The sequence below is a fragment of the Chlamydotis macqueenii genome, chromosome 4 (assembly GCF_036417535.1).
Source record: "Chlamydotis macqueenii isolate bChlMac1 chromosome 4, bChlMac1.mat, whole genome shotgun sequence".
In the NCBI taxonomy this organism is placed as follows: Eukaryota; Metazoa; Chordata; class Aves; order Otidiformes; family Otididae; genus Chlamydotis; species Chlamydotis macqueenii.
Window position 1 is genome coordinate 73,423,152 of NC_141559.1, and position 7,974 is coordinate 73,431,125.

Sequence of the window (7,974 nt, forward strand, 5' to 3'; positions counted from 1 at the left end):
TATACCCTTCTTCTGCTTTTCATGCCTCAGTTTAGCACTCCAAAACAATATTGCAGTCTGGTTTGAAGTCCTGCAAAGCAGCTGTCGAGCAGAATTTGCCATGCCAGAGCCATTCCTTTGTGTCCATCACTCTAGTATTGCACTGCAATTCAAAACCAAGCCAGAGATGTCTTTAACCATTATGAAAGCAGCCATCAGAATGAGAAAAGACTGTATGTCTCTGCAGTGATGCCTGCAGACAGACTGGAAGATCTCTGTGATGGCTGGGCATCCCCCCTCCCACCCTCCACAGCAGCAAAGTGTTGAAGGTTCAGCCTTCGGGAGACAAGGAACAACAGGGAATGGAGCTGTTTGGGTGGCTTGGAAGGAAATGTAAGCCGAAGCTGATATGCCTTTTTACAAAGTTCCTGTCAGAGGTACTCCCAAGCTGTCTTCCTCTGCTGTGTAAGATCTGCTTTTTGATGCTACCGCACTGTAAAAGGAATGGATGGGGAAGCTGTAGTGTACTTCCCCGCTGTCTTTGTCTTCACAGCACGTCAGAGGAGAGATCCTGTTTGACGTTTGTCTTTTCTGATGTCCTGTAGTCTCAGGTGGTGCTGACAAAAGGCTTCACGTTGGCTTCCTTGATGGGACAGCCAGACATCAGCAAGGAGGTGTGCTGCTTCCAACCACCTGTCATACGTGAAGGGATACCAGAAGAAGGGCTTCTCTGTAGGGGCTTTTTGGCTTCCATGTCGTTTCTGCCTCTAGGTCTGCTTAAATGAGTGCATGAGGGAGATTTGCCCCCCAGTTTGGCAGCTCCTCCTGGCTCCCAAGGGCTGCCAGTGTCACCCTGGTACAGCAGCACTAGTGTCGGTGAGGCCATGGTGGTAAAAGGGAAGATGCTGAGCATCTCTGCAGCACCCCGTCGGTAAGCATCTCATTGTGATACCGAGACTGACCCAGACTGCCTTTATGGGTAGAGCTTGGAAGCATAACACCACTTTCCCATCCCGTTCAGATGTGTTAACAGGACAGAAGGCCAGCTGGCAATGTGTGGTCATATCACTGAAGAGACAAATAAATAATTTTATAAATACAGGATTTTTTGGCAGATGCCTGCTACTGCATCTGCCATCTTGCTACTGTAGTGCCTGTGTGGAACTGGATTATGGAAAGGGATGTAGCATTTTAAAAATATTGTTATAAATTTACATATATATTTTTGAAATACATCTATAATTTCAGTATATAGGTCCTAACTTCAAAAAGAGGAAAGGAAAACAATGACAAAAAATCATCAATATACATCTGTAACCAATCTTTGTTATCAGGGATGATTTTAAATGATGGGAGAAGAGACTTAGAAGTTAAGTATTTCTGTAAGGAGTTATATCACCTTCTACAATACAGTTAAAAGAATAGTGGCAGTGGACCCTGATATTGTTTTTAATTTCCTTTTTTCAAAGTGGAATTTAAATATTTTTGTGCACTCAGTAATGTAATGCACATGCATCCCTTTCAGTTTTCTCTTTCTGCCACAAGATACATATTCTTTATTTTCAAACAATTAGTGCTGGCATTGCTCTATGCTGGATCTGATTAAGCATTTTTAGGATTTTTTGTTGTTGTTTAAAAAATAGTAATTGAAGGAAATTGACAAGAAAGAGGCAGTGGAAAATTCCTTTCTGTTGAAGTCAAGATATTTAGCTTTTCATGATTCTCACAGAAGCACAATTCTGAAATATCAGTTTCCCGTAGAATAGAAACTTCATTTTACATCTTGCACTAACTTACGTTTTGAGGAAGATCTTTCTAATTTCTGTCCCTTCCCTTTTAGTAACTGTGATTTAGTGTGTGAAAAACAGACTTGTTCTTCTTTTCTTTCTTGTTATTTTGAATGATTGGATAAAAGTCTTAAATTACAGTATTTTATTTGTTTTACTGTTTTAAGGAAGGGTTTTTTTCCTGCATAATGCAAAAGCTGTTAATTTCTCATTAAAAATTTACTGAGCAGCCTCAGACTATCCAGTGTAACACATGCTCTGCAACATGTTCTGGGCACCACCATTTATCCTACAGTTACACGTATAAAAATACCCGCAGTGTTGCAATAATTAGAAATTAAATGGGTAAATTTCCAAGAAACTTTAAGAACGTAATTGTAACTTCTGGCACAGAAAGTAAAGGCTCTGAATCTCTGCTTGACGTTAAAGGCCTTGTACTTCCTAACTTACAGCCAGCGATGTGCTGTGGCTGTTTGAGCTTTGCTGCGTGGCACACACACCACTGCCCACTCCATAGCAGGACAACTGTCATGACCTCTTCACACCGCACCATGTGAACATCCCAAATTAGTTTTGCCTTTTGCTTCCTTCTGCTGCCGAGCCCAAGCAGGTAAGTCAGGCTCTGCACGGCATTACCCATGCAGGGCAGTGGCTGCCCCATGGTTAGGGGTCTCCTTTACGCTGTTGACTTCAAAGAGGGGCAGTTCAGCTTCGCAGGAGAGTGCTCCTGCCCCTGCTTCTCATCTGCAACTCTCTTCCCTAATTTTAATGCTATTCCTGATTGCTTGCCATAAAACAGTGCTGGTGGTGCCTCTGTGATAACATGTTTAAGAAAGAGTAAAAAATGCACAGCAGCTGTGAGAGAGAGGAGTGAGAAGATGTGAGAGGAACGGCTGCAGATGCCAAGATCAGTGAAGAACGAGAGGGAGGAGTAATGTGGCTCCTGGCAGAGGTTCGCCTGCAGCCCGTGGCAGATGGATTCCTGAGGGAGGCTGTGGCCCGTGGAGGGCCCACTGGGGCAGGCTCCTGGCAGGACCTGTGGCCCCGTGGAGAGAGAGGCCCAGGCTGGAGCAGGTTTGCTGGCAGGGCCTGCGACCCCATGGGAGACCCACACTGGAGCAGTCTGTTCCTGAGGGACTGCACCCCGTGGAATGGACCCACACTGGAGCAGTTCATGGGGGACTGCAGCCCCTGGGAAGGACTCATGCTGGAGCAAGGGAACAGCATGAGGAGAAGGAAGAGCACCAGAGGTGAAGTGCTACGAACTGACCACCACCCCCATTCCCTGTCCCTCTGTGCTGCTCAGGGGGAGGAGGTAGAAGAGCCAGGAGTGAAGCTGAGCCTGGGAAGAAGAAGAGTGAGGGTTTAGTGTGTTTAGTTTGGTTTTTCTTTCTCACTATCCTACTCTATTTTTAATTGTCAATAAATTAAATTGATTTTCCCCAAATCAAGTCTGTTTTGCTTATGACAGTAATTGGTGTCTTTATCTTAACCCACAAACTTTTTCATATGAGTTTTCTTTCCCTGCCTCGTGGAGGATGGGAAGCGAGAGAGTGGCATGGTGGGCACTTGGTTAACCCACCACACAGTGTCCGTGTGGCCCAGTGTCTCTTACCAAGTTGCTGGCAGTCCTTTCAGCGAACTGGCTGCTGAAAAACCTAAGGGATTACTTAAGGCTGTGTATGGAGGTGACAGAGTGAGGGTTGGGTCTTATGGCTTCTTGGCTTCTTCAACCACATGGAAACAGCTGGCAGTTCTACTAACATGTATTTCCATTAACTTTTGCTTGACTACCAGTCACTAGCAGGCCAGCTGAAACAGCCCCATACGTCCACAGCTTAATATAGTCTGCTCTCCTCAGCTCCACAGTGGTTTTAGTTTAGGTGCAATAGCAGTGATCCATTTAAAAATGAGAATTTCTATTAAAGCTACACATGTAACAGCTAATGCAGATGATAGCAATAATGCATGATTAACGGTGAGTAGACTGGTGAAACCCATGTAAGTTAGATTAATAAAAAATGACTTCAGAATTCACTGCTTTATTAATCTTTAACAAGAATAAAGATAACATTTGTCATCAGAAAATAAAGTTTCATAGATAAAAATCATAGACAAGTATGCAGCAATATATTGTAGAAAGCAACGTACCACTAACTAAAACAAAAATCAGACAGCATAGCTCTTATGCTGACATTAAGTAGCATTTTATGTCTCTAATAGTATTTCAGCTAAATATATGTTTGAACCATATAACCCAGTATTCAAATGAGCATTATTAAGTCATACCTTGGATGTCTCAGTCTCGGTTAAGCTGCCAATTAAAAAACCTTTACTACATAAGGAGTAAATCTCTGTGAGACAGATCACATACATGTACAAAAGAAAAAAGGAATACAGGCAACACATTTTTATATGTGAATATAATCCAGAGAGAAGATGACTTCTACAAACAATAGCTTGTGTGTTGGATGACTGGAGAATATGACTGCTACTCAACTTTAGAGAATAATTTATCTCCTGTGTAGTCCAGAGAAAGTGATACCCAGTCTAATCATAAATATACTACAAACTTCAAGGAAAAATAAAGAAGCTGAACTGCATAGGGATCACTATGAATTAAATCCATCTAATGGTAAGGATTATCAGACATGGATAAGGCTGGTTTTATCATTCCTTCTGATCAACCAGTTCAGGCAAAAATGCAAATCTTCCTTACAAAAACCGAGTTGACACAGGGTTGTTATCCAGACTGGCTTATTTTGACCATAAGAAGCCAAAGCAGGTGATCAGTAGACCAGGGGCATGGTGACCTTGCAGGTGCAGGGGCGTGTGAACAGGTCTGGAGGCTGGTGAGAACTTCAGCTGCCACAGCTGCTACCCAAGGGGAATGAAAGCACTAGCCCAAAGGCTAGCAGAGCTATTTCCCACAGAGAAGAAGGAAAAATGCACTTCTGCGATGGTGTGACTGCATCCGTAGGAAAACTCTTTCTGGACTAACTGAAAGTTGTACCCACCACTGAGATAGTCACAGTAACAGAGAGGAACGCAGGAAACACTGGTCTGGATCAGAACACTGGTCACCTCTTATGGTGCTCCCCAAGGCTGGTATCTAACCCTCCCCAGACAAGGGGGATAGGTCACAGCAAGCAGCCCTTGCCTTTATAGAGTTTTTTTCTGGACATTAGCAGCTTTAGGCAGGGCCTGCGTTAGGCAGATGAAGGTTGTGTGCTGTCGCTGCATTTGTTTCATAAATCCAATGCAACAAAGTGCTTCTGAACGCAGCCTCAACCATGTTCCCCAAGCAAAAATGCTTAAATTGAGCTGGTACGTACCAGCGCTTTGGGGAGAGCAGAACAAAGCAAGATGGTTGTGTCTGTGCAGTGCTCAGCTGCACTGATAAAACAGCCTCTTGCCAGGGCTCAGCTCTGGGATGGCACCATGTTGTGCTGCCAGGGCTGGGGTAGCACTGGGGCAGGTCCCTGGGTTTCTCTGCATGCCTGCACCCGTATGATCCCTCCTTAGGTTTTAAGGAATGCCATGAGCCTTTATTAACCCACAACATGTTTTACTCTTTTTCTTGCCCATGTGGGAACAATCACAAACACCTGTGTATCTTTCTACATAATCCAGAAGAGAATTCCAATTTCATGTGTATCTTGCTGCTGCTTGAATATCTTGGATATCTTTAAGGTTGCTGTCCGGTAACTCCACTCATGCAGTATATATGCTCCCAGGCAGGTCCCCAGTGCTCTGCAGTGCTTTCCCTGCTTCTTCTCCCTCCACTGTCCTCTGACCAAGCCTCTGCCTACTTCATTGATGGGAAACAACAGCAGCATGATACACTACATTCATTCCTCTGAAAGACCTGTCTGCTATGGGATTTCTCAGCAAATTTCTGTTTCGGGAAGAAATGCAGTAATGGATAGTGGTGGAAATCTTAACCTGTGAGCTTATACAAAGGTATATAGTTCTGATGTATAAAAATCAGTATCTCCTTTAAAATAACCCCTTAACATTATATAGTTGTGGATGTCTTCATGAGGCATTTAATGTCAACTGTTATGTTATACTCTTGTCAGGTACTTTGCTTCAATTCTGCTCTGAGGCAGTGATTTCCATAGTTTGCAGACATTTTAATGCTCTTAGCTTTATTAAGGTGTTGTTGTTGTTTACCACCTAAATAAAGCTAAGCCCCCCTGATGAGACTAGGAACAACTTTCAGAAACTGTGATGCAGAAAACCCTCTGGTGGAAACTGACCACTTGTCCCTCATTGAATGTAAGTTTGAATGCTTTCTTGAGTAGGAACGGGCTATTGGATTTTGGCAAAGGGTGGACATGGAGCAGATACTGCAAACTGGCCCTTAAGCTGTGAGAAAGTTTTTCAGGCTACATTAGCCTGTTTGATAACTTTAAGTCTTATATTTCTTTTGGAACACATCTTGGGGTGGAGGAAAGGTCAAGGATTCTTCTGCTTTCCTCCTGCTGATGCTAGTATCCACTCAGCTCCAGTTCTGCTACAAAAGGGAGAAACTTGTGGCATGTCAAGATGTGAAGAAAAAAAATCTTTGAGGAGCTCAGTGTGGCTATGGTTAGACAATTTCCAGTGCCTGCATGTATTTGGCTTAAAGGTAACTTGGGTAACTTATCACCACTCAACATAGTAGTGTGCAGTGTAGCTATACCATTAAATACATCTTCCACCCTTAACGATGACTGAAAATCTATTTGAACAGGTAGGTAAATGGAGGGATTTGAAGCTGCCACAACATAAGACAGTTTCCTTCTATTTAGTCCATGTTAAAAATGCAAAAGGGTGGTGCAGGCATGGTCCTGGCAGCTTGGTTTATAAAAATAAATGTTGTGGTTAAGTGGGTGAGAAGTACAATGAGGAGCTGAGGACCAAATGTGACACGTCTGCTGGCTGAGGAATGGTTTTGCAATCTTGATTTTTCTGTGTGTAAAGTCAACCTTGCAGTGCACAGACTAAGAGAAGAGACCACACAACCTTTTGGCGCATTTGGGAGTAGTCATTATGAGGAGTCAGAAGTATTTGCTAAGATGCCCTGATGATCAAATAAGGTAGCTAAGCTGTCTTATCTTGCTGGAGAATAGATTGCTTTCTTATGCCAATTACAGAAACAACGCTGAACACTTTTTTTTCCTCTTATCATTTAGATTCAAATTCTTCCATCCTTCATCACCGTATTTAATTCATTCCTCTGTAGACAATTCCACCCAGCTAAACTCTGGAATAATAAAAAATATTGTACACACTTCCCTGGAGCTTTTCAAATGTCTGACTGGCTACAACAACATTGACCTTGGAGTGGTGGGCCAAGGAGTTGGCTCATGTTGACTTAGACAATGGTGGGGAGACTGCCATGCCTGCACTGGCTCAGTGTTGTAGGATGTGTTCACCAGCAAAGGCAGCCAAATGTGAATGCTCTTGGCTTAACTAGCAATGTTAGTAGAAATAAGGCAGCAGAGCTTCTACTCAAAAGCTTTCTGATGAAAAAGCACCTTTCAGAAGCAACTGTACCCCATCATGATTGTACAGGTACCACTGATCTGCCTTGTCTTTAAAAGTGAGATAGCTGTAAATATGGAGTCTGATTCAAAGGAGATTTCCTTTGAAATTTCCATCCTCTTTAATGACTGCAAAATGACTCCCAGATCAGCATGAGCAAAGCAAATATTCTGGTGGCAGCAGAAAGTTGTAACATCACAGAGGAGCAGTGGTGAGCACACATAACTCTGTCAGCACTGGAACCAAGGATGTCCGGTGTCCTACTGATTTGTGTCTCAAGGTAGAGTTCCTGAGAAGATACCCCATGTCCAAGCAGGGCTAAACTCACTGTAAAGTTGCCTCCTCAGTGGGAGCCTTAGCAGAATTTCTTTATTTTGAGATCTTTCTCCCTCTCTTAAATTTTGATTGCAATTAACCAAAAGTCAGTGGAGAGTAGAGATAATTGCATGAGCAGGCATGCACATGCAGCCCCCCACACCCATAAGTGTATCAAGGTCTTTTCCTGCAGAAACCAGCCTAATACTCTTGCAAATGCGAACACATCTGCCCCAGACCACTGTGGTGGACTGCTGTTCCCTCCTCGGTGCAAGGGTGCTCAGTTGCTGGAAATCCAGTACCCATCTAGAAGTGATGTGCTTTAAACTGCCATGCCAGTGATACAAATAAAAAGCCAGAA